A 25,553-nucleotide genomic window follows, 5' to 3' on the forward strand; every position below is an offset into this window, starting at 1 on the left:
TGCAATTTAAAGGAGTTGCATTAATGCAACTTAAAATTAGAATTTTGTGAAAAAGGTTCACTATTCTAGGCTAAAAGTGTCACACTCTAGTCAGCTAATTAATCCATAACCCCTCAGCAAAGGGTACCTGAAATTGTGACTTTGGGGTTTCATAAACTATAAGCCATAATCATCCATATTATAACAAATAAAGGCTTGAAATATCTCGCTTTGCATGTAATGAGTCTATCTCATATATTAGTTTCACCTTTTAAGTTGCATTACTGAAATAAATTAACTCTGCACGATACTCAAATTTTTCGAGTTTCACCTGTAGAATATTTCATGGGTTGTCCAGGGAAAAATTATCTTCAATTGGTTTAGTATCGTATAGGTAAATAAAGAAAACTATACTCCTTTTACTGCTCCCCCATCACTCGAAAAACTGATCAGATCCCACCATTCTCTACTTCCTTCTGCAGCGATTGTGTCCATACAGTAGAATATATGACTACTGTAGCCAGTAACCGGACTCTACATAACTTCGGCGTACCCACTGCCGATTATAAATGTAAGATAGCTTCTAACCTGTCTTACATTTACACCATTTTCTACGCCTAAACCAGGCGTAAAGGGGGGCGTGGCCAACTGCCGGCATGAGCGCACGTACCTGAGTGCAGCTCCGAGTCCCGACTGGAATCCTGACCCATCCTACTAATCCATCGGCCGCCAAAATTGAGTGGCAAGTGCAGAGGAGAAAGGGATCCACCCGCAGGAGAAAAATGAGCCCCAGCAAGGCGCAGGCTGCCGCAGATCGGCTCAAAGAATATGCCAGGACCGAGAGCCAACATGGCACCGCGACTCCAACTAACACACGCGCCCAGGCAGCTCGCGGCGGTGCGTCCCTGCAGCATGATCTCCCCAGCGAGGAGGAATCTGAGCTCTCCCCTAAAGTGGCCCATGAACAACTGATGGCTGCCATCACTGTGTGTCAGGCCTCCCTCACCAGCAAAATTGAGGAGGTAAAAGTGGATGTGGGCCTCCTCAGACATGACGTCCAGCAGCTGAGAGAGAGGGCAAGGCAGACTGAGCACAGAGTGTCCGAATTGGAAGATATTACCAGACCCATGCAAGTCAAATTGTCGGACCTGGAAAAGAAGGTACACCTGTGGCAGCAGAAATGCGACGACCTGGAGAACAGTTCAAGACACAACAATGTGCGGATCCTGGGTTTCCCAGAGCGGACGGAAGGATCGGATCCAGCAACCTTCCTGGAAAGATGGTTCAAGACCACATTCCCTGAGGCCACGTTTTCAGCAACTTATGCCATGGAAAGGGCGCACAGAGTGCCGGCGAGGCCTCCACCACCAAGTGCCCCTCCCAGACCCCTTCTTGCCAGACTCTTAAATTGGAAGGACAGGGATTTGCTGCTAAGTCTGGCCAGGTTGGCACCGGACATTTCATATAACAACTCAAGGATATCACTTTTCCCCGACTTCTCAGCGGAATTACAGAAGAAAAGATCTACCTTTGTAGCCGTCAAGAGGAAGCCCAGGGAACTAAACATCCAGTACTCAATGGCATACCCTGCTCGTCTCCGGGTGATGGACGGCGGGAAATCCATATTCTTCAGTGATCCGCGAGAGGCCGAGGAGTGGATTGCGAGCAGACCGGGACGCTGATTCGCCTTTATTGATTTGTTCGGACACCTGGACTTATCTTCCTCCACCTGCTCCAGATGGAAATATAGAAGGAGGATGCCTACCTGATTATAGATGATCTCCGCTGTCAGACGGGAACTCTGGGTATCGTATGGGGCCTAAGATTACTTGTTCGCAACATGCGGAGTAGTTTACAGGGGGAGGAGAGTTTTCTGTCTAGTTGTCTTGCCATATTTTCATGATGGATCCCCTCCTATAATTGGTTCACGGATGTTTAATAGTTAGCGATATCGGGACTCACCCGGTGACACCTGCACTGGGATAACACCTGAATACACCGTGCAGGTCCCCGAGTATACGGCCATGATTGTTGCAGACCTGGAGTCTGCCATGTATGTGTATGTAATGTTCCTAATGTTGGTTGTGTGTTTGTTTGTATGTTCATCATGGTGGTACATTGACATTTCATGGATACGAATGAGGAGAATCTGTGAAATGGTAGGCATGGGTGGGGGAGCCGGAATATTATTTAAAAGAGAAATACGTATATGTTTACTTGTGCCTGAGCTAAAATGGCGGAACTAACAGTTATGTCATGGAATGTGCGGGGACTGGGAGGCCCGAGGAAAAGGATTGCAGTATTTTCCCATGTGCGTTGGCACGCTCCACATATCCTAGGCCTACAGGAGACCCACTTAACACCCGAAACGAACACCAGAATTAATAAACCCTGGGTACAGTGGAGTGCCAGCGCACATGGGAATTCATACTCCAGGGGAGTGTCAATTCTTGTACACAGAGGGCTGAGATGGGAAACTCAAAAGCTGGTTATAGACCCCGACGGGCGATATGTATTTGTATTTGCACATATTAACTGTACCCCATGGGTGATCGTTAATGTATACAATCCCCCGCCAGCCAGTGTATCCGTGTTGCAAGCAGTGGTAAGCTTTGTAGTGCAGTACCCGAATGTCAGGCTGCTCTGTATGGGGACTTTAATATGTTAATGAACCCTGAATTAGACCGCTTCCAGACCTCAGCGGGTGATGGAGTAGGGGTTTCTTCCACCTCAGTGCTTTTCAAGATATCTACCGAGATGGGCTGGTTGGATCTATGGAGGGAAAGACATCCCCTAGTGATAAAGTATTCCTGCTTCACCCCCTCTAGAGGGGCCCTGTCTAGAATAGACTACTTATTGGGAAACGCAATAACCCTTACCCAGCTGGAAAGTATTGAGTACTGTCCACAGGGTCCCTCTGACCACGCACCACTACTAGCGAAATTTTCAATGCTGGGAGCGGGTGAAAGAGGGAACAAAATGCGTATACACCCCTTCTGGCTTTCCCTCATGAAGTCCAATGATAGGATACTGGATCAATTGAACATGTTTTATGAGATCCAAGGTGACACCACTGACGAACTGTTGCTATGGGAAACGTTAAAAACCTACCTGAGGGGCTGCATTAAGTCCTCCATAGCATTCATCAAAAGAGAGGCCCACCGTAAGGAGGAGGAGCTCCAAATCTCATGCAGAATAGCTGAAAGTACCTTCACCAGTGATCCCACTGAATCCAACAGGCTGGAATGGCTCCTTAGGGGTAGACAGTATATGCATCACTTAAAGGAGAAGAGCGACTGCAAATTATTTTTCCTTAAGCAGCAGTCCTTTGAGGTAGGAGGACAAGCAGGCAAGTTACTAGCCATATTGCCCGAAACAACGCCTCGGCCCCCCTGGTTATACGCATTAGAGGGGCGGATGAGGGAATAATAGAGACAGTGCCGGGCATCCTGTCCAGATTCCAGGAATTTTATCAAGAACTGTATAGTTCAGTAGTGCACTATTCTACCCAGGAGCTAAGGTCATACTTGCAGGAGGTGACATATCCCCGCCTGAGCGATGAAGACAGGGCACTGCTAGAGAGAGATTTCACATTAGAGGAAATCCAGGATGCTATGAGAGGACTCACAGCCGATAAGGCACCCGGCCCTGACGGCATCCCGATTGAGGTGTATACCAGATACATTGATATCCTAGCCCCTAGAATGGAAAAAATGCTACAGGCAGCTAAGGTTCAGCAGAGATTGCCAGACTCTTTCTATGACGCCACCATAGTGATGATACTAAAACCAGATAAAGATCTCTTGGAATGTGGGTCGTACAGACCCATATCTCTGTTGAACCTTGATTATAAAGTGCTCACGAAAATAATAGCCAACAGATTGAATAAAGTCATAGGATCCATTGTACACACAGATCAGTCCGATTTTATTCCGGGGAGGTCAACTTCCGCCAACATTAGGAGAGCGCAGGTTATTACACAGGTAGGTGGAGCCCTGGACAAACCGTGGGCCTTGGCCTCCTTAGATACGGCCAAAGCTTTTGATTCGGTTGAGTGGCCATATTTACTAGAAGTGTAAACATGCTTTGGATTTGGCACAGTATTCGCCCAATGGGTGCAGATGCTTTATAGGCAGCCTAGGGCGAATATCTTAGTGAATGGCTCACACTCGAGCCAGTTTTAGGCTACTTTCACACTAGCGTTCGGAGCGGATCCGTCTGATGTTTCATCAGATGGATCCGCTCCGATAATGCAGACGTTCGCATCCGTTCAGAACGGATGCGTCTGCATTAAAACTTAGAAAATTTTCTAAGTGTGAAAGTTGTCTGAGCGTATCCATTCAGACTTTACAGCAGACGGATGCATTCTCAGTGGATCCGCCTCCACTGAGAATGCATTGGGGCCAGACGGATGCGTTCGGGACCGCTCGTGAGCCCCTTCAAACGGAGCGCACGAGCGGACACCCGAACGCTAGTGTGAAAGTAGCCTAACCTCGGCAGGGGAACCAGACAGGGATGCCCTTTATCACCCCTCCTATATGCATTGGCGATAGAGCACCTAGCCCTTAGACTGAGGCGAGACGGGGTATATAAGGGAGTATCCTTAGGAGGTAGGGAGGATAGGATCGGCTTATATGCTGATGACCTAATACTTTTTATAGAGGAGGTGGAGCAATCGCTGCCCAGAGCAATTGAGCTAATAGAAACCTTGGGGCGTTTTTCAGGACTACGCATTAACTGGGCCAAGTCAGCTCTGATGCCTCTTAAACCAACAGACTGGCCCGGAATATACTGTAACCTCCCAGTTGTAGATCGGTTTAAATACCTGGGTATCATAATAACCCGAGATCCTTCATTAGCATATACCTTGAACACTGAGCCCCTTATATCAACATTTGCGGGGAAATTTGCAACATGGCAGTCCCTCCCCATCTCAATAATGGGACGACTGAACCTAATAAAAATGGTTCTTCTGCCTAAAGCGTTGTACATACTAGAGCACGCCAGTACTACGATACCGCGTAGGTTCTTTGACCAACTTCATTCCATGATGTCGGCCTTTATTTGGGGGAAAGCTAGAAGGAAGCTGGCGCTCCAGACTCTACAGAGACCTAAATTACAGGGGGGGGGGCGGCGCTCCCAGACCTGTTCTTATATTTTTTAGCAGGACAGTTGGCTACCTTTCACAGCCTCTCCCCAACGCAGAATTCTTTCTGCAACATTTCCTGCAGATCCACTCGTTGTGGCCAGTGCTGGAGGATATTGGTTTGTTCTCTGGCAGGACTCTCCAATTGCATAAATTAGCCCACCAGGTCTGGGGAGCAGCTAAACTCAAAATCTATAGGGACCTACCGGACGCAATACCCTTGTGGGAGAACCCCATGTTTCAGCACCTGGAGCAACATGATGGAGTGGGGATGTGGAGGGATCATGGGGTCCTGACCTTAGGAGACATCTGTGACCGGGGAGTTTTGAGGACCTTTCCTCAACTTCAGGACAAATTCGCTATCCCGAGACACATGTTTTTTAGGTATCTCCAAATTAGACATGCCCTTTCTGCGCAGTTTGGAGGGAGTACCAAACAGATATCCAAATACCCGTTGATTGGGGTCTTGTCTACACAGGACCCCAAGGGTCTCATTTCGGTTGTCTATACGTACCTCATAACTGCAAAGATGGATGCTTCTCCAATTCGTGCAGAAGGCAAATGGAGGGAATGCATTCCTTCACTATCTGAGACAGAATGGGAAGAAGCCCTGGCAGTTCCTACGAGAATTTCTCCCTCAGTTAACAATAACAATAACTCCACAGGAGTTATCTTACTCCCACCAGGTTATTTAAAATGGGTAGAATTGAGAGCAGCAGATGTCTCAGATGCCACCTAAATAATGCCAATTTTTGGCACATGATTTGGGAATGCAGATTTATACAAAAATTCTGGAGAGATGTAACATCCTTCCTGTCGGATTTAGTACCTGGAACTGTCTCTCTCTGTCCCAAAATGTGTGTCTTGGGAATAGTAGAGGATGAGCAATGGTCCCATCACCATAGGATAGTCTTAGAAGAGACCTTATTCCTTGCTAGGAAGTCGATAGCACTTCGCTGGATGGCTGAAAGGATGCCCACTCTAAACCAGTGGAAAATGATAGTGAATCAGATAATACCAATGGAGAAAGTGATTTACAAGCATAGAGGTTGCCCACAGAAATTCCAGAAGGTGTGGGGAGATTGGTGCGAGTCCACAAATACGCTTTCCGTCCGAACTGCCCCACACATTCCCTGAGTACGATAGGAGTTGTATACCCCCTCACGGTTTTGTGATCTCTAAACTTGACCCCCTGAATTGTTATGCCTACTGCTGTGAGAAATATGCCTTTTTCTTTGTATGATGGAAGCCCTGCTGCGTACAGGGATAATATACTATGTACCATGTACCATGTCTTTAGTTTTGTTCAATTTTTCATTTTAATCTTTTGCTTCTATTGTCAAGTAATATTTGCCATGTATTTTACTATCTGCACTATTATACTTCAATAAAACTAGTTTTAAAAAAAACAGGCGTAGAAAATGATTAATGAGACGGACCTGCTGGCTCTTACCCGCCGCGCTAAGCCCCCTTTTTTAGACCCGGGGTGAGCAGGGAAGACGTCGCAGATTCTGCCGCAACATGGGATGCAACAGAATCTGCACCATATACAGTACAGACCAAAAGTTTGGACACACCTTCTCATTCAAAGAGTTTTCTTTATTTTCATGACTATGAAGGCATCAAAACTATGAATTAACACATGTGGAATTATATACATAACAAACAAGTGTGAAACAACTGAAAATATGTCATATTCTAGGTTCTTCAAAGTAGCCACCTTTTGCTTTGATTACTGCTTTGCACACTCTTGGCATTCTCTTGATGAGCTTCAAGAGGTAGTCACCTGAAATGGTCTTCCAACAGTCTTGAAGGAGTTCCCAGAGATGCTTAGCACTTGTTGGCCCTTTTGCCTTCACTCTGCGGTCCAGCTCACCCCAAACCATCTCGATTGGGTTCCGGTCCGGTGACTGTGGAGGCCAGGTCATCTGGCGCAGAACCCCATTACTCTCCTTCATGGTCAAATAGCCCTTACTTTCAAAGTTTTCCCAATTTTTCGGCTGACTGACTGACCTTCATTTCTTAAAGTAATGATGGCCACTCATTTTTCTTTACTTAGCTGCTTTTTTCTTGCCATAATACAAATTCTAACAGTCTATTCAGTAGGACTATCAGCTGTGTATCTACCTGACTTCTCCTCAACGCAACTGATGGTCCCAACCCCATTTATAAGGCAAGAAATCCCACTTATTAAACCTGACAGGGCACACCTGTGAAGTGAAAACCATTTCAGGGGACTACCTCTTGAAGCTCATCAAGAGAATGCCAAGAGTGTGCAAAGCAGTAATCAAAGCAAAAGGTGGCTACTTTGAAGAACCTAGAATATGACATATTTTCAGTTGTTTCACACTTGTTTGTTATGTATATAATTCCACATGTGTTAATTCATAGTTTTGATGCCTTCATAGTCATGAAAATAAAGAAAACTCTTTGAATGAGAAGGTGTGTCCAAACTTTTGGTCTGTACTGTATATGCCACAAAAGTGGCATACATCTGTTCGGAAATGACCCCCTAGGTTTTGAACCCACTGCCATCTACACATTTAAAAGCTATGTACACCTTTGGGGGCAATTTTTTTTATGATTGCACTAGCAGAAGGACCCGGCTTTGCACGGGTATATTTCATCTATTTCATTTAATGTTTGTGTGTGTCGTTAAAAGATATCGACAGTATCCACAATAACAGTGACATCTACAGTACCCCGCCCCTTCAACAGTGACCACCACAGCGGCCTGCCCCCTTAACAGTAACATCCACAGTCCCCTCCCCTTTAAAAGTGTCCTCCACAGCGGCCGCCAGTTTATTAGTGACCTCCACATTATCCCGTCTTGTTAGTGATTTCCACAATAACCCGCCCCCTTAACAGTGATCTCTACAAAGCTCTGTTTCCTTAAAATGTGACCTCCACAACACCCCGCCCCCTTAACAGTGACCTCTACAGCTCCCTGCCCCTTAACACTGACCTCCATAGCGGACCGCCCCCTTAACTGTGACCTCCACAGTTCCCTGTCCCGTTAACAGAGACCTCCACCGCGCCCACCCCTTTAACAGTGACCTTCACAGCATCCCGCCCCCTTATCAGTGACCACCACAGCAGCCCTCCCCTTTAACAGTGACCTGGACAGCATCCCACCCCCTTAAAAGTGACCTCAACAGCAGCCCGCCCCTTTATTAGTGACCTCCACAGTACCCCATTTCCTTAACAGTGATTTCCACAACACCTCGTTGTCACGGAAGGTATATCAGCAGGGAAATAACCAAACACAGGGAAAACAAACAGAACAATAGACTAGGCCCAAAAGCTAGGGAGAAAGGGTCACCTCCTAGTGATCCCTGAAGCTCTCCCTATACTGCTGTGCACATGTGAATACCCTTATGGTGGATATGCACATGCCCTCGTGCCTACGTCTATATACCCTGGGACCACCCTGAGCAGAAGGGAAAGGGGAAGAGGCGACCTGCATCCTCAAGCAGGAGGAAGCAAGCGTCTCCCTAGAGGCCTAGACAAAAGACAACAAGGGAAGAAACAGAGGACTTATCTTGAGCTGAGCTGGAGCAGACAATCCACAACACATCCAAAGCCCACAGGAATGAACTATAACCCGCATAGGCCACTGGGAGAAGGAGGAATAAATAGCCTCACTAACAATCAACCCAGTACACCTGAGGGAAGGTGGATCCAGCTCAACTCAAACCAAAACAAAGAGATGAGTCAAACATGTGCAGCCAGCCTGGCAGATCTCTGCACATTCACAGGGCAAAGCGTGACAGTACCCCCTTCTACAGGTGACCTCCGGACACCCCGGACCAACTTTCTCCGGATGTGCCCTGCGAAAGGCCCTCACCAGACGGCTAGCACTAACATCAGAAGCTGGAATCCACATTCTTTCCTCGGGACCATATCTCTTCCAGTGCACTAGGTACTGGAGTGAACCCCAAAGAACGCGCGAGTCGAGAATCCTAGAGATCTCAAACTCTAAATTGCCATCCACCAGGACAGGAGGAGGTGGCAATGGAGATGGTTCCACAGGTTCCACATATTTCTTCAGTAAGGACCTGTGAAACACATGGATCTTCAAGGTATGCGGAAGATCCAAACGGAACGCCACCGGGTTGACCACAGCAGAGATTTTGTAAGGGCTAATAAATCTTGGACCCAGTTTCCAAGATGGTACCTTGAGCTTAATATTTTTAGGGGACAACCACACCGAATCACCCACACACAGGTCCGGACCAGTCATAAGTTTCCTGTCAGCCATCCGTTCATATCTTTCACCCATCTTTTCCAAATTAACTTGGATCTTCCGCCAGATAGATGACAAGGCGGAAGAGAATCTCTCCTCTTCTGGCATCCCAGAAGATTCAGTCCCAGAAAAAGTACAAAAATGTGGGTGAAAACCATATGCGCAAAAAATGGCGACTTATCAGTGGACTCCTGTCTACAGTTATTCAAGGCAAATTCGGCTAGAGACAAGAACGAGGACCAGTCATCCTGGTTCTCGGCAACAAAACACCTCAAATAGGTCTCCAGGTTTTGGTTAGTGCGCTCTGTCTGACCATTCGACTGGGGATGAAAAGCCGAAGAGAAAGACAGTTGAATTCCCAGACGAGAGCAAAACGCCCTCCAAAACCTGGAAACAAATTGCTTCCACCTATCAGACACCACATCAGAGGGAATGCCATGTAGTTTTACAATGTTATTGATAAAAACCTGAGCGAGTTTTGGCATTGGGCAAGCTATTTAACGGTATAAAGTGAGCCATCTTACTGAAGCGGTCCACTACCACCAAAATCACAGTTTTCCCCGAGGAAACTCGGTAAATCGGTAATAGAGTCCATGGACAAATGCGTCCAAGGACGAGACGGGATGGACAAAGGAAGAAGGGATCCTGAAGGCCTAGTGTGAGCCGCCTTCATCCGTGCACAGGTCTCACAAGCTGCCACATAACCCTCCACACCCTTGCGCAACCCTGGCCACCAGAATCTCCGGGAAATAAGATCTATGGTGGATTTGCTTCCAGGATGTCCTGCAAGGACCGTATCATGATGTTCCTTGAACACCTTGTATCGCATTTCAGCAGGAACAAACAACTTGCCTGGAGGACAGGAATCAGGAGCCTCCTCCTGGGCACCCAACACCTCCATCTCAAACTAGGGGTACAGAGCAGAAACCACCACCCCATCAGCCAAAATCGGAGCGGGATCCTCCGAATCACTCCCCCCAGGAAAAGTTCGCGACAACGCATCTGCCTTGACGTTTTTAACCCCAGGGTGAAAGGTGACCACAAAATTGAACCTAGTAAAAAACTGTGACCACCTAGCCTGTCTAGGATTCAGGCGCTTAGCAGATTGCAGGTAAGCCAAATTCTTGTGGTCAGTATATACCGTAATAGGATGAGTAACCCCTTCCAACCAGTGACACCATTCTTCAAAGCCAATTTAATGGCCAGTAATTCTCCTACATCATAATTTCTTTCAGCGGCGGAAAGTTTTTTTTTAGAAAAAAGCACACGGATGCCATTTGCTAGGGGATGGACCCTGCGACAGAACTGCTCCGACCCCTACTTCTGATGCATCAACCTCCACTACAAACGGTTGAGACACATCAGGTTGCATCAGAATGGGAGCAGACACAAAACATTTCTTAATAGCAGAAAAGGCCTGTAATGCCTCATCCGACCAGACAGAGAGGTCGGCGCCTTTTTTAGTCATATTTGTCAAAGGTTTTACAATGGTGGAATAATTCAAGATGAATTTTCTGTAGTAATTGGTAAAACCCAAAAACCGCATCAGAGCTTTCTGATTCTCAGTACCGCCCAGACCTTTTCGGGGTCCATACGAAAAGAGTCAGAAAGCAGGTATCCCAAAAACGGTAGCTCCTGGACAGCAAATACACATTTTTCCAATTTTGCATACAATTTATTCTCCCGAAGGATCGACAACACCTGTCTCACGTGATCCTGATGGGTCTACAAATCGGGTGAGTAAATTAGTATTTCATCAAGGTAAATAACAATAAACCTTCCCACTAAATGATGGAAAATATCATTGACAAATCGCTGAAAGACCGCTGGCGCATTAGTTAAACCAAAGGGCATGACAAGATTCTCGAAATGACCTTCGGGTGTATTAAAGGCCGCTTTCTACTTATCTCCTTCCTTTATTCTGATCAAATTATAGGCTCCTCTTAAATCCAACTTGGAGAACACCTTGGCTTCGACAATTTGATCAAATAGATCAGAAATCAAAGGAAGGGGATACGGATCACGGACCGTAATAAGATTCAATTCCCGGAAATCCAAACAAGATCTAAGTTAAGGCGTGACACTCGTCCCCTTAACAGTGGCCTCTACAGCAATCTGCCACTTAACACTGACCTCCATAGCGGACCGTCCCTTTAACTGTGAGCTCCACAGTATCCTGCCCCTAGGGTGGCCAGAGGTCTGGTTTTAGGCAGGGCAGTCCAGCTTTCAGACTCCCTGTCCTCCATCTGGCGCAGGACCTGGACGGACACAGGGATGTTCTTTTGAACAGCTCGTTCTCAGACAGCAGCACTGTGCTGTGTGAGCATGAGCTGCAGGGAGAAAGTCACCATCCCTCCCACCCCAGCAGCTGCCAATTGATTTTTACCTTAATTTGTTCAATCCCTGTTGGCTGCGGAGTGGGAGGAGGCGTGGCTTAGTGGGACCTGAGGGCGGGAGTTTTAAGACTGTCCTTTGAGGGTGGCCTGAATGGCCACCCTACCTGCCCCTGAACTGTGACCTCCACAGCACTCAGCTCCCTTAACAGTGTCATCCACAGCGCTCTGCCCCTTTAAAGCTGACCTGCAGCAGTGAAGAAAATGGCTGGGTTGTTATTAAACCTGGTGTAAAACTTTGTGTATGTGGAGACTAAGGGCCTGCGAGCTTCTATTGGCTGATACGGGTCATGTGACCAGGCTTCTATTGGCTAATGCATTTTTTGGGAATATCTCACACAGGGATGTCCTTTTGAACAGCTCACTCTCAGACAGCAGCACTGTGCTGTCTGAGCGTGAGCTGCAGGAAGAAAGTCACTGTCCCTCCCACCCCTGGAGCTGACAGAAGTTGATTTTTACCTTCATTTTTTCAATCCCTGTCGGCTGCGGAGTGGGAGGGGGTGTGGCTTAACGGGACCTGGGGGCGGAGTTTTTAAGTCCGTCTTTTAAAGGTTGGCCTGAATAGCCACCCTACCTGCCCCCTGAACCGTGACCTCCACAGCACTCCACTCCCTTAACAGTGTCATCCATGGCGCCCTGCCCCTTTAAAGCTGATCTGCAGCAGTGAAGAAAAATGGCTGGGTTGTTATGGAAACCTGGATTAAAACTGTGTGTATGTAGAGACAAAGGGCCTGCAAGCTTTTATTGGCTGATAAGGGTCACGTGACCGTGTGTATGGCAGTTGTGATATGAAGAGAAAGACTTGCAGGCTTGTATTAACACTTATTTAAGCCACATTATTATCAGTAAGATAAGAACTGAGCTCTCATTAGTGTTTACAAGGTCTGAGAGCAGAGATAAGGAGCTTGTCAGCTCCCTGTCTGACGGAGCAGAGAGAAAATTCAGATTCTGCTAGTAGAGCATCTTAGCTCTGTACAGAGAAAAGGACTCCATATTTTAATGACAACCAATTGAAAAAAAGATTTTTAGCCCATAATGAGTACAATGCACTAATTAAAAAAAATTACCCCCAAAGGCGTACATAGCCTTTAAAAAAAAGTAACAAAACTCAACAGGGTGATGTATGTACAGAGAAAAGGACTCCATATTTTAATAACAACCAATTGAAAAAATGATTTTTAGCCCATAATTAGTACAATGCACTAATAAAAAAAAAATACCCCTAAAGGCGTACATAGCCTTTAAGCAAAAGTACCAAAACTCAACAGGGTGATGTATTCCCATAAACCAGAGGTTCCTAAAAATGGCCTGAAGAAGGCTTCATGTATGGGTTATGAAAATCAACTGCAAATCTTTCTTACAACAGTAACACTGACTTTCGATGTAAATATTCAATGTGAAACAACCACATTATTTTTATTCTCATTGATGATGGTCCTCTTTTGCTCAGTTTCTCCCATTTTACATTTACCTTTTTTTAAAAACATCTTGAGAGGCCATGGGCCATTTTTTTTTACACTTTCAATTCAATTTTCAGAATGAGCTGCCATGTGTACATAAGGAATTGCCATTTATCTGCCCATTATCTGACTTGCATTTTGTGCTTTGTTTAGTAGTTTTCTCCTCTGCAGGGTCCATGACTAATTCTCAGTTATTCCAAAGCTAGCGGATGGAAACTAGATCATACATTATAGAGAAGTAATGAACAATATAAATGTAAATTGTCACGAGGGTGTCACGACCTATCGCTGATCCTGTTGTGCTTGGGGTCAGAAGGTCGCAGCGGGTGGCTACTCGCTCTGTTTCTCAAGAGATCACTCCATTAACTAGTGGTGTGAATGGATTCCGGTCCAGGTTTTCCTGCTTAGGTTTGCAATCCTTTTTGTCCCATTTAGGAATCTGTAGCTTTTCCTTTCAGCTGTTCACTGTCAGCCACTACCAGCTACTATATATTTTCCCTTTCTGCTTCCTTTGTTGCCAGAAATAGACCTTCTTTGCAGATATTCTGTTCTGACCTCTGGTGGAGTTGGAGTTGCTGTGGAGCTGTTGGAACTGGTTCTGTCAGAGCTCCGGTTCTCTTCTGTTTGTTGTCTCCCTTCGGGGATTGTTTGTGGTGTTTGTCCTTTCCCTGTTGTTACCCTAGGTGTCAGTGGTGAGGATTAGTGCTCCCACCACCCTACTCACTACCTAGGGCTTATTTCAAGGTAAGCCAGGGACGAGGCATGTGATTGGTGTACGGGTTAGCAGCCCATCTAGGGATGTCAGGTCAGCCAGGTGCCAGTGCTGAGTTAGGTGTCATCACTCCCTCTCCCTAGTGGTAGTAGGGTACTCCCCTTCCCGCCCCTCTGTGCTGCACGTCGGTTACCGGCCTAATCAGACTATATAAATCCAGTGTCTTACCATGAACTGCTGAAGCATGTCTGAGTATCTCCCTTTGCAGCTCACTCCTCCCGCTCCCTCTCCATAGACTTCTAGTGGAAGCTGTATTTGGACAGTCCTAGAACTGACAAACCAACTTGGTCTCTCAAGAAGATTTTACAGAAACTTCAAAAGGGAATTTTAGCTTAACCCTTTCATGACCAAAGGTCATTGATGCCCCAGTGTCCAGGTCAAAATTTACAAATCTGACATGCGTCACTTTAAGTGGTAATAGCTTTGGAACACTTTTACTTATCCACGCCATTCTGAGATTGTTTTCTCGTGACACATTGTACTTCATGACAGTCATAAATTTGAGTCAATATATATCACCTTTATTTATGAAAAAATCCCAAATTTACCAAAAATAAATAAAAATTAGCAATTTTCTAAATTTCAATTTCTCTGCTTCTAAAACAGAAAGTGATACCTCATAAAATATTTATTACATAACATTCCCCATATGTCTACTTTATGTTGGCATCATTTTGGAAATGTTATTTTATTTTTTTAGGACGTTACAAGGCTTAGAAGTTTAGAAGCAATTCTTAAAATTTTTAAGAAAATTTCCAAAACCCACTTTTTAAGGACTAGTTCAGGTCTGAAGTCACTTTGTGGGGCCTATATAGTAGATACCCCCATAAATGACCCCATTGTAGAAACTAGACCCCTCAAGTTACTTAAAACCAATTTTACAAACGTTATTAACCCTTTAGGTGTTCCACAAGAATTAAAGGAAAATGGAGAGGAAATTTCTAAATTTCACTTTTTTAGCAGATTTTCTATTTTATTACATTTTTTTCTTTAACACATTAAGAATTAACAGCCAAACAAAACTCAATATTTATTACTCTGATTCTGCGGTTTACAGAAACACCCAACATGTGGTCGTAAACTGATGTAAGGGCGCACGGTAGGGCGCAGAAGGAAAGGAACACCGTATGGTTTTTGGAAGGCAGATTTTGCTGGATTGGTTTTCTGAACGCCATATGTTTTTTATTTTTCTACCGATCGTCTTGTGCAGGGGCTCATTTTTTGAAGAAAGAGTTGAGGTTTTTATTGGTACCATTTTTGGGTACATAGGATTTTTTGATCATTCATTATTACACTTTATGGGACAAGGTGGCCAAAAAATTGGCTGTTTTGGAACCTTTTTTTTTTTTTTTTTTTTTACAGCGTTCATCTGAGGGGTTAGGTCATGTGACAGTTTTATAGAGCAGATCGTTACGGACGTGGCAATACCTAATATGTATACTTTTTCTTATTTATTTAAGTTTTACACAATAATAGCATTTCTGAAACCAAAAAAATGATGTTTTAGTGTCTCTATAGTCTGAGAGCCATAGCTTTTTTATTTTTTGGGCGATTGTCTTAAATATGGGCTTTTTTTGCGGGATGAGGTAACGGTTTGATTGGTACTATTTTGGGGTATATACGCCTTTTTTGATCGCTTGCTGTTGCACTTTTTGTGATGTAAGGTGACAAAAATGGCTTATTTTTTTACACCGTTTTTATTTTTTATGGTGTTTATTGGACGGGGTTGATGATGTGATATATTTATAGAGATGGTCGCTACGGATGCGGTGACACCTAATATGTGTGGTTTTTGTTAGTTTTTTTGTTTTTTTTTATAGGAAAAGGATTTTTTTTTTTACATTTTTATTTATTTATTTTTACTTTTATTATTTTCAATTTTTTTTTTATCAGTTCACTCTTGGATCTTGAAGATCCAGTGGGGCTGATGGTTGTACTATACTTTGCAATGCTTTTGCATTGCAAAGTATAATACAATCAGATGCCTGTAGGTGGCAGCACCGGACGCCTATGCCATGGCAACCGGACGCCTTTGCAAAGCGTCCGGTTGCCATGGCAACCATCGGGCGCTGCGATCGCAGCAGCCCTGATGGTTGAGAGAGAGGGAGCCCCCTCCCTCTATTAACCCCATGGATGCCGCTACTGCGGCATCTATGCGGTTACAGCAGTGTCAGCATAGAGCTGACACACGCTGCTGATGGCGGCGGCTCAGGAATGGAGACGCCGCCATCACTCACAGAAGGGGGACCGCATCGGGGGCAGCATTTTACTTATAACAGATCGGGGCAGGAGGGGGCGGACGCATCGGGGGCAGGGGGCAGCATTTTACTTATTACAGATGGCGGCAGGAGGGGGCGGACGCATCGGGGGCAGGGCGCAGCATTTTATTTATTACAGATCGGGGCAGGAGGGGGCGGACCGCATCGGGGGCAGGGTAAGAAGAAGGACAAGAAGGGGGCACAGATCGGGGGCTTCAGGACACATTACCGATTTCAGGCTGTGATCTGCAGAGCGCAGATCAGAGCCTGAAACCGGCATTTTAACACTGCCGCGATCCGATTGGTTAGTCTGCACAGACTAACCAATCGGATCGATTGCCGGCAAGGGGCCACTCTGATTGGCCCCTTGCTGGCATTACTAGACTGTATGCTGTCCGTGACAGCAGCAGGGCTCGGGCAGAAGCTTTAATCCAAGCGCTTTGCAGCTGGCTTGACGTCTATACACGTGATAGCTGCACGGGGTATGTGCAGCTATCACGTATATATACAGATTGCGGTCGTGAAGAGGTTAAGAATGGGGGAGGAGAAGAAGTGGCTGATAACTAAAGAAAGAGGCATTTTTCTGATAAAATATACAGGGTGATTGAAAAAGGATGGTGCAAACGTGAACACACTTCTCCTGAAAGATGAAAGCTGTGCTGTGATTGGTGGTCCTTTGTTTTTTAAACCTCTACACAAAGGGGCAGTTTTAAGAAAAAACTTTTTACGTGTTGGAGTTTGTCAGAATGGGGTCTGTTTTGAAAGTACAGCGACATTTTTAGGATAAATTTGGTATTTGGTATGCTTCACATACAAACTGCATTTCATATTAGGTAAAACCACTGGCTGATTATGAGATGAAAAAAGTCAGGGACAACCAACGACTTCGAAAGAGGCAGTGAACAAGATTCAAGTCATCTGCCAGCACAGTCATAGAAGGTCAACCAGGCTGATTAGTATGGAACTACAAGTGCCACAAACCACAGTATAGTGTCTGCCTTGTAAGCCATGCAGAGTACAAATTCTTCTGGAGATGAAATGGGACAACAATCGCAAACGCAGTGACTTTTGGATTAGTCTCCTAGCAACCTAAACCACGCACTGCTCTAATAGAACTATTAAAAGGGTTGGCCACTTTCTGGCTACTGTTGACCAATCTCTATGTAAGATGACTATATGGCAGTTGCTTATAAATCCTGTGTTGATATTCTGTACCATTTTCTATATTTCATAAGCCATGCCCCTTGTTAGGAAGATCTTCTGTCCTGTCCACACAGAGGTCCTGTCCATAAGATGGCCGCTGATGGAGAGTCATGTGACTGGGCATATCTCCTCCATGTGTCTCCTGCATTTCAACACACTACACTTGCACTAAAATCCCAACAAACGCAAGTGCAAATGTCTCAGGTGCAATGGATTTAAATGGAGGAGACATCACATGGAGGTGATTTGCCTGGTCACATCACCCTCCATCAACAGCTATCCTATGGACCGGACCTCTGTGTGGACAACACAAAAGGCTTGAAAAACAAGAGGACGTACCTTATGAAATATAGAAAATGGTGCAGAATTTCAACAAAGGCTATATTAGTGCCATACAGGGGTGCACCACCAATGAGGCCAGGTGAGGCGATTGCCTCAGGCAGCACCAGGAAGGGGCAAGAGGGGGGCAGCAGAAGGGCCATGGGCAATGAGCACTTTCATTGTGGCAAAGGGGTTAGGTTAAGAAATTGGCATGCGGGGGACGCCGTTTCAGTTTTTGCCTCAGGCAGCAGAAACTCTAGGTCCTGGTGCCATATAATCATCTAAGAAACACATAGGCCAACAGCAGCCAGAAAGTGGTCAACCCCTTTAATAATTTTTAGTTTTACCTTTAATTAAAACAATATTTTTAATATGTGACATCAACGTAGTTTTATTTATTTCTATACAGAGTTACACAGATGGCCTTCCCTTTCCCCTTCCACTTGACCTGGTGACTTCCTGTAACAGCGGCTGCTGTTTTCTGCTGTTCTCCTGTTTACCGCCGCGGTCCTGGGCGCTGTGTTCAGCGGTGATCTGCTGCCTGTTCTTCCTCATTCACCGCTGCAGTCCTGGGCTCTGCCCTTGTAGGTACTGTTTGTTCTGGGATCCACTCCACAGTTTCCTTTCAGCCATGGCCACAGCATGCTTGCTGCTTGTTCCCTGCATCACTTTCTTTAGGGCTGGCGCGCGTCACTTCCTGGGCTTTATGGGTTAGGTCATGTCACCTCGCTGACCAATCCTATATCTCCTGCACATATATAAGTGGCTCAACCCCCTTCCCAGATGCCTTGGTGTCAAGGTCCTTGTGTCCTGCTAAGGTTGCTGATTGCGCTGCTTGTGGTTCTGGACTCTGCTACCTGCTTGCTCTCTGCTTGCCTTGACTCTCCTGTTGCCGACCCAGATTGCCTGACCTGTACATGTGCCGCCTGCCCTGACCTATTGCTTGATTGACTTTGCCTCTGCCTCATCCTTCGGCCCTGCACTGTTGCTCCTGTTCTTGTGGTACCTTTCTTAGGTACCTCCTGGACCAGCTGCCTTGTGTGCCTATCCTCTCAAGAGGTAACGACCTGGTGTTCCCCTCGGGAAAGTCTATCCCCACCATCAGGGGTACTGTGAAGATTGAGGGGTTCACTTAGACAACGCCCTCAGAGGAGGTAGGACACTTGGCACAGTGGGTTCACACCCGCTGGTTCGTGACACTTCCCATGACTTTACACATTTCTCATGGTATTTATAGGTCTTATTGTTGTAACTGTTTATGTCCATTTCTATGTGACTAAGGGGGGGCTTGTCCCTGAAATGTGTTCTATGTGGAATTAATAAAGTATCTTCTGGATTGGCACGTGGTTCCTTCCTTTGCTTCTGAGGGTGCCTTTTGGCCTTCTTACCAAGTACAGACAGACGCCCAGCTTTATCCTGTAATGGTTTTGGACCCTGCAGCCAATTTACCCAGTAAGATCTGTATATGGTCTAAAGGTTGTTGTGGGCTACCCACAACAACTTAGGCCTCATGCACAAGAACGTATTTCAGTTCTGTTTTTTTTTTTTGTGGACTGTATGCAGAACCATTCAATTCAATGGGTCTACAAACAAAACGGAAGTAACTCCGTGTGCATTATGTTTCTGTGCATCTGTTCTGCAAAAAAAAATGTCCTCTTATTGTCTGCATAACAGACAAGGATAGGACTGTTCTATTAGGGGCTTCAGTTCTGCAAAATAAAGAATGCACACGGACGTCATGTATTTTTAGCGGATAGCAAAATATATACAGTCGTGTACATGAGGCTTTAAAGTGAGAGACCCTATATAGGTTCCCACTGCTCGCCAATACTATACTGTGTATTGTGTGTTTTGTTTTTAGCATACATGTAGAATATGCAGATGGCCAATCTGTTTCCTGTGAGGTTGTGGCAGCAGGTCTGTCCAATGAAAGAATCCTTCCGGTACTTGCTTCTGCTGTAGAATCGATTCGCTCATCTCTGTTAGGAACCCTTAGCCCGGCCATTTTTTCACTTTTATATGAAAACTCGGGCACGCTTCAAAAGTAGTGAGAGGAAAAAACTAGTGATGATCGCACCGGTTTCGTTCCTGTACATAAGTCACATTGCTTAGGGATCTGTAGCTACTTACTTGGATATAACGTATTGCCGCCGATCAGGCTCCTCCAAGATGGCGTCGGGTAACGTGAGACTTCATTTGTCTTATGCATGCGCCGTTACTGTAAGAACGCAAACCTGGCTATGTTAGCTCTGCTACATGTACATGGCAGAATTATATGGAGCTACATGCACATTACATAAAGACATGCTCCACTAGATCAGTAAGTGGCTGCACCTATTTGGAAGACGATGGTTCGGTGCTCTCCCCGCGACTCACCCCAGTGGCAATAAATGATAGATGTGGGGGGCACTCTGATATCTCTGGCTGTACAGTCGTGGCCAAAAGTTTTGAGAATTACATAAATATTGGAAATTAGAAAAGTTGCTGCTTAAGTTTATATAATAGCAATTTGCATATACTCCAGAATGTTATGAAGAGTGATCAGATGAATTGCATAGTCCTTCTTTGGCATGAAAATTAACTTAATCCCAAAAAAAACTTTCCACTGCATTTCATTGCTGTCATTAAAGGACCTGCTGAGATCATTTCAGTAATCGTCTTGTTAACTCAGGTGAGAATGTTGACGAGCACAAGGCTGGAGATCATTATGTCAGGCTGATTGGGTTAAAATGGCAGACTTGACATGTTAAAAGGAGGGTGATGCTTGAAATTGTTCTTCCATTGTTAACCATGGTGACCTGCAAAGAAACGCGTGCAGCCATCATTGCGTTGCATAAAAATGGCTTCACAGGCAAGGATATTGTGGCTACTAAGATTGCACCTCAATCAACAATTTATAGGATCATCAAGAACTTCAAGGATAGAGGTTCAATTCTTGTTAAGAAGGCTTCAGGGCGTCCAAGAAAGTCCAGCAAGCGCCAGGATCGTCACCTAAAGAGGATTCAGCTGCGGGATCGGAGTGCCACCAGTGCAGAGCTTGCTCAGGAATGGCAGCAGGCAGGTGTGAGCGCATCTGCACGCACAGTGAGGCGAAGACTTTTGGAAGATGGCCTGGTGTCAAGAAGGGCAGCAAAGAAGCCACTTCTCTCCAAAAAAAACATCAGGGACAGATTGATCTTCTGCAGAAAATATGGTGAATGGACTGCTGAGGACTGGGGCAAAGTCATATTCTCCGATGAAGCCTCTTTCCGATTGTTTGGGGCATCTGGAAAAAGGCTTGTCCGGAGAAGAAAAGGTGAGCGCTACTATCAGTTCTGTGTCATGCCAACAGTAAAGCATCCTGAGACCATTCATGTGTGGGGTTGCTTTTCATCCAAGGGAGTGGGCTCACTCACAATTTTGCCCCAAAACACAGCCATGAATAAAGAATGGTACCAAAACACCCTCCAACAGCAACTTCTTCCAACAATCCAACAACAGTTTGGTGAAGAACAATGCATTTTCCAGCACGATGGAGCACCGTGCCATTTGGCAAAGTGATAACCAAGTGGCTCGGGGACCAAAACGTTGATATTTTGGGTCCATGGCCTGGAAACTCCCCAGATCTTAATCCCATTGAGAACTTGTGGTCAATCCTCAAGAGGCGGGTGGACAAACAAAAACCCACTAATTCTGACAAACTACAAGAAGTGATTATGAAATAATGGGTTGCTATCAGTCAGGAATTGGCCCAGAAGTTTATTGAGAGCATGCCCAGTCGAATTGCAGAGGTCCTGAAAAAGAAGGGCCAACACTGCAAATACTGACTCTTTGTATAGATGTCATGTAATTGTCGATAAAAGACACTTTATATTCAATTCCACTTTATTTTATTTAACACCCAAATGATTTGAGCACTGCTATATATATATATATATATCAATATATTTATTTTACAGGTATTATCACGCAATGCACTATTATGTTACTGCATTATCACTCTTGATTTAATGTTTTGCTGTCACATGGTATTTATATCCACTTGTTGGTTTATTATCACTTTGAATTGTATTTTATTTGTGTCTTAACTAACAGAGGACAACCAGCTTGCCAGTTCATACACTGTCTGGACGGACCTTGTTCCATTTATTCCCGGTTTTCCACATATCAGTTATATCAGTGGACTGATATTTGATATTTTATTGCATATTTATTTTTTTAATACCTATTTTGGGGTTATAGCTCTGTTTAGGTCATATATCATTATTTGTGTATGGTGACAAGTGTATATGATTGTATACTGTCATCTCTTTTGCATATATACTATTAATAAATTACTGTCGCTTTGCTAACTCTGTGGATCAGATATATGAGTGCCCATCCTTTTTACTTTACAATGGTCGATAAAAGCCTTTGAAACGTATGAAGTGCGTGTAATTATATTTCACTACATCACAGAAACAACTGAAACAAAGATCGAAAAGCAGTTTAGCAGCAAACTTTGTGAAAACTAATATTTGTGTCATTCTCAAAACTTTTGGCCACGACTGTATATAGTAATCACAATAGGTTTAAGTCGTTTAATATAACAATAAAAATGGATTTGATGCAATATAAATGTATTTGCTAGAATGCTGAATAAAAAGCGTCATGCGCATATCGTCAATAGGTACAATTGTAGTTATAAAAATTACTATAAAAAATGCTGTAAAATTAATTTATTAAACCTATTTCTTTAAATTGAAACCTTAAAATAGAAAACAAACAAAAAGATAATAAAAAATAAAATATAAGAAATATCAGAATAAAAAATGTATTACTAATTTGTAAAAAGGGTCAATTCCAAAAATATCCCCTTCATAGGGATTGTTCCATCTGTTAATGTTTGCAGGGTAACGGTCTTTTAACTTGTGTCCAGTAGGTGGCGCTGTTGTTTTAGAATTAGAAAGCTATGAAGCGATCGGGACAGAATGACATCTAATTGCAGGTATTGGTTTTTCTTCCTTCTTTATCGGTCTAGTTGATAATCCTGTTGTGGAATAGAGGGGTAAGGATTCAGCTGATCGCTGCTTGACGGATAGAGAGGCGCTATTTGTTAGGTGGGACTAGGTGCATCTATCACATCTATCGATCAGTGTGTCCGATATTCCCACATCTGCCAGCAGACGCAGCCATTACATCCACAGGGAAGACTTTAACACTATGGGCCATATTTAGCAAAATAATGGAGTGAAAAAGTCGCAAATTTTTGCGCAATCGCTAAAACTGCGCAAAAATGTGCGACTTTTATTGGCTCTGCGCTATGCTCACCAGTTTTCTGGCATGTTTTCTTATGTAAATGAATCTCAATATTTATTCACCTGATTCTGTAGATTACAGAAACACCCCATTTGTGATCGTAAACCGCTGTACGGGCACACGGCAGAGCGCAGAAGGAAAAGAATGCCATATGGTTTTTGGAGGGCCATGTCACATTTGAAGCCCCCCTGATAAACCCCTAGAGTAGAAACTCCAAAAAAATGACCCCATTTTGGAAACTACGGGTATTGTTGGTACTAGTTTAGGGTACATATGATTTTTGGTTGCTCTATATTACACTTTTTGTGAGGCAAGGTAACAAAAAATTGCTGTTTTGGCACTGTTTTTATGTTTTGTTATTTACAATGTTCATCTGACAGGTTAGATCATGTGGTATTTTTATACAGCAGGTTGCTATGGATGCGACAAAAAACTTTTTTTTGGTTGTTTGTTTCAGTTTTACATAATAAAGCATTTTTGAAAAAAAAAGACATTTTTGTGTCTCCATAGTCTGAAAGCCATATTTTTTTAAAATTTTTGGGCGACTGTCTTATATAGGGTCTCATTTTTTGCGGGATGAGATGACGGTTTTATTAGTACAATTTTGGAGTGTGTATGACTTTTTGATCGCTTGGTATTACACTTTTTGTGTTGTAAGGTGACAAAAAATTGCTTTTTGACACCTTTTTTTAAATTTATTTTTTACCCTGAGGGGTTAGGTCATGTGATCTTTTTATACAGCAGGTTATTACAGACACGGCGATACCTACTATGTATACTTTTTATTTATTTATTAAAGTTTTACACAATAACAGCATTTTTTTAAACAAAAAAAAATCATGTTTTAATGTCTCCATAGTCTGAGAGCCATAGTTTTTTTAATTTTTTTGGTGATTGTCTTAGGTAGAGTCTCATTTGTTGCGGGATGAGATGACGGTTTGATTGGTATGATTTTGGGGTGCGTATGACTTTTTGATCTCTTGGTATTACACTGTTTGTGATGTAAGGTGACAAAAAATATCTTTTTTATACCGTTTTTATTTTTTTACGGTGTTCACCTGAGGGGTTAACTCATGTAAAATTTTTATAGAGCAGGTCGTTACGGACGGGGCAATACCTAATATGTCTACTTTTTAAAATTTATTAAAGTTTTATTTTGGTGGGGAAACGCCTTTTTGGTTGCTTGGTGTTGCACTTTTCGTGCCGGTCTTCTCCGCTGAGCTCGCCAGCTCCTAGCGTGGCGTCCCACGTGTGCGGTGTCTTGTCCTCCGTTTGAATACAGAAGTGCCGGGCTGTTCGTTTTCTTTGATGTGTTCCGTTCAAACAAATTGGATGTTTGATCCTTTGCTGGATTGTTGCGATCGCTTGAAAATGTCAAGTATATATTTTACTGCAGGGAAAACCAAACGCGTTTCGAATCATCGCTATGCTTCTTCCTCAGTGGCCTGCAGTACAGGAATATGGTACAGCTTTTATAGGGAAATTGCATCACTTTAGGGGGATTTTCTTGCTCTCATGGGATATAATAGTTTAAAACTAATAAACCTAAAAGCATGTCTATTCCATTGTGAATAGTGTGTATATACATGCTGGTGATAGGCTGCATGAAGGTTAGAGCTTATTACTTTATTGAGAAATTTCAGTTTCTATATAGGTAGTGTGTATACATAAGTGATATGTGAATAAAGGCTGCGGTTACATGGTCAGATATCTGGTGATAGTTTTACTGGCTGATTTCATTCCTAGTATGATATAGAAATAGATCTCTATGTTTATAGTGTAGCCGGTGAAGTGCACTTTGAGTGCGATATTAGTGGGGAAATATTCTGTATTAACTACTACAAATTCTTCTCGTGGTGGTATATGTAATAATGTGAAGGGATCTCAGTGCGGTTTTACTTCTGCAATGTTTGTTTTAAATGAAATCCAACTTCAGAAGGACATCGAGGGTCATCTTGAGGGATGGTTAAATGCGCTATTTTCTCTATTATATTTGTTTCATTTATTGTGCGTTGCTGCTTTTTCATTTATGTTGGTATGTTCTATATATTTTTCTCTTAACATACACTTGCAAGAGGACGTCGGGATGAAATTTGAAGAAAGGATATGCAAGACGGAGTATAAAGGTAATGAAGATAATGAAGATCCCGGGAGGGGAGATCAAGGTGCTGGTAGACAGCCGGACGTCGATTTCCCGCCCCAGGATGGCTGATATTACTGAATTACAAAAAACCAAAGATCTCCGTGTTAGGGTATCGAATTTGAAAATCCTCTTTGATTCTGTCTTGGACATGTTCATAATATGGTTACCACCTCTCCAGTGTCTCCTGATCCTCTCGATGGCTGCAAACCTGAGGGTAGAGGGGTCGCTGTTGTGGTGATCCTTACCAGTGATGGTCAGTTCGCAGTGTTCACCAGCGAACACATGCGGGCTGCCATCTTTAGTAAGGTAGACTCACCCGTCCGGCGATGCACAGGTAAGCCCTTACCTGTGCCTG

General features: G+C 44.1%; 3 protein-coding genes across 9 annotated transcripts in view; 1 reads left to right on the top strand and 2 right to left on the bottom strand.

Annotated features, from left to right (window-relative positions):
- Positions 1–25,553, bottom strand: part of LOC121004457 (oocyte zinc finger protein XlCOF6-like) — a 1,031,731-nt gene that overhangs the window by 789,848 nt on the left and 216,330 nt on the right. The window lies entirely within an intron of this gene.
- Positions 1–25,553, bottom strand: part of LOC121004526 (gastrula zinc finger protein XlCGF66.1-like) — an 818,554-nt gene that overhangs the window by 503,767 nt on the left and 289,234 nt on the right. The gene's annotated exons all lie outside the window — the stretch shown is intronic.
- Positions 1–25,553, top strand: part of LOC121004478 (oocyte zinc finger protein XlCOF7.1-like) — a 1,216,478-nt gene that overhangs the window by 183,821 nt on the left and 1,007,104 nt on the right. The window lies entirely within an intron of this gene.

The sequence above is a fragment of the Bufo bufo genome, chromosome 6 (genome assembly GCF_905171765.1).
Source record: "Bufo bufo chromosome 6, aBufBuf1.1, whole genome shotgun sequence".
Classification (NCBI taxonomy): domain Eukaryota; kingdom Metazoa; phylum Chordata; class Amphibia; order Anura; family Bufonidae; genus Bufo; species Bufo bufo.